Source organism: Bubalus bubalis, chromosome 10 (genome assembly GCF_019923935.1).
Source record: "Bubalus bubalis isolate 160015118507 breed Murrah chromosome 10, NDDB_SH_1, whole genome shotgun sequence".
Classification (NCBI taxonomy): domain Eukaryota; kingdom Metazoa; phylum Chordata; class Mammalia; order Artiodactyla; family Bovidae; genus Bubalus; species Bubalus bubalis.
This window is the reverse complement of record NC_059166.1, coordinates 37,243,829-37,246,112: the sequence shown is the minus strand read 5'-3', so window position 1 is coordinate 37,246,112 and position 2,284 is coordinate 37,243,829. Positions and strand designations below refer to the sequence as shown.

General features: G+C 38.4%; 1 non-coding gene across 1 annotated transcript; it reads left to right on the top strand.

The window, feature by feature from the left end:
* Positions 1-628: 628 nt before the first annotated feature.
* Positions 629-735, top strand: LOC112587678. The gene has a single exon (XR_003112178.3). It is a non-coding gene; the product is annotated as a U6 spliceosomal RNA (small nuclear RNA).
* The last annotated feature ends 1,549 nt before the right edge of the window (positions 736-2,284 follow it).

Genomic DNA, 2,284 nt, shown 5'->3' with positions numbered 1-2,284 from the left:
ATAGCTATGGTAGACCTAGACAGTGTGTTAAGAAGCAGAGATACCACTTTGCTGACAAAAGTCCATATAGTCAAAGCTATGGTTTTTCCAGTAGTCTTATATGGATGTTAGACTTGGACCATAAAGAAGGCTGAGCACCAAAGAATTGATGCTTTTGAATTGTAGTGCTGGAAAAGACTCTTGAGAGTGCCTGGGAGAGCAAGGAGAAAAAACCAATCAATCCTAAAGGAGATCAACCCTGAATATTCATTGGAAGGAGTGATGCTGAAGCTCCAATACTTTGCCGCCTAATGCAAAGAGCTGACTCATTGGAAAAGACTCTGATGCTGGGAAAGATTGAGGGCAAGGGGAGAAGGAGGTGACAGAGGATGAGGTGGTTGTTGACATCACCGACTCAATCGATGTGAGTTAAGCAAACTCAGGGAGATAGTGAAAGACAGAGAAGCCTTGCATGCTGCAGGCCATGAGATTTCAGAATCAGACACAACCTAGTGACTGAACAACAACAACAACTTAAAAATAATTTAAAGAATGATTTTTGAATTTGAAAAATTTTAAATGATCACTTATAGACTTGGTTTCTAAAAAAATTGGTGAAACATCATAAAAATATAAAAACCAGATATTAGTGCTCGCTTCGGCAGCACATATACTAAAATTGGAATGATACAGAGAAGATTAGCATGGCCCCTGTGCAAGGATGACACTCATATTCGTTAAGTGTTCCATATTTTTAGGTGGACCAGCGCCACGGACCCTTCTGCCCGCACTCTGACCCATTACAAGGCCGCTGCCAAAGCTTAGGCACTCGCTGAGCCCTGGAGTCAAAGTAATCATTTCTTCTCCTTGTGAAGGGTAGGGGTCTTGAGGGCAGGAAGGGCCAACCGCCCAGGCTTGCCTGGGTGTGAAAAAATAAAAGTCTTAAATCTGGAAAAAAAAAAAATTAAATGCACAAAATTACACACATCACCAGTATTTTTCCTCTCCAGATCATATATACTTATTGACTATCACAACTTTCCCATTATTAAATTAAGCAGAAAATCAGGAAATAAAATACAATGTAATTGGAATTAAAAAGGAGTTAATTGCTACCTAAGGTATTCATTTAATCAGAAAAATTTTTACATTTAGAACTAATGAAAACTTTTAAATTTATTTATTTAAATTTATAAATTTAGATTTAAGGTTGATTCTTCCAGAGAATATTATTATTAGAAGAGAAGATGGAAAACAGAACTATGAAATGATTTCAAATAAAATAAGAGGAATTTTTTTAGTATTTTAAGTATGTATTTTGTTTCTGTGGACTAATGCTGCTGCTGCTGCTGCTGCTGCTGCTACTAAGTCACCCCAGTCGTGTCCGACTCTGTGCGACCCCATAGATGGCAGCCCACCAGGCTCCTCAATCCCTGGGATTCTCCAGGCAAGAATACTGGATTGGGTTGTCATTTCCTTCTCCAATGCATGAAAGTTAAAAGTGAAAGGGAAGCCGCTCAGTTGTGTTGGACTCTTTGTGCCCCCATGGACTGCAGCCTACCCGGCTCCTCCGTCCATGGGATTTTCCAGGCAAGAGTACTGGAGTGGGTTGCCATTGCCTTCTCTGCTATGGAATAATAGAGACTGCAAATTATAGCAGAACAATGGTTACATGGAATATAAGGAAATACTTGTACTGGAGTGTGTAAACCAGGAAGATAGCTACCAATGGGTAATTTTTAAAGGAACCCTTATAATCATCCCTCTAGGATAAGTATCTTGATAATTTTGTACATTCTAAAGACTTACCTGTGGTTTATTTCTGTATAACAAATGAGATTTTAGAGGTGAAAAGAATTATTTCCCTGTGGTCCTCAACCATTTTTCTCCCTACTCAAGACACAGGATGGAAACAGCCAGCTCCTACACATAACAACTGGAAAGGGTGGAAGTTCAGCATCTTGATGAGGAACTGAGAAGCTACAGAAGGACATGGATAGTTTGATAAAATCCCACAAATAATTTTGATATCCTTTCCCTTCCTTCAAAAACTTGTATCTAGTACATTATTTAACATGGCAACTGAGAGTCAGTTTTGTCCAACACCATCCAGAAGAGTATGTGAGGACTTGGAACCCATATATCCCATTCTTTTTAATACTTCGTGTTTTACTACATTCCTCTTAATCTCATCTTAGTGTCAGTAATGATTTATCAATTTAATTCACAAATGCACATGGATTCTTTGACACAATTTTTTTTAACTGATTTCCCTTAAATATTGTAAAGCAGAGGTCTTGTCAGA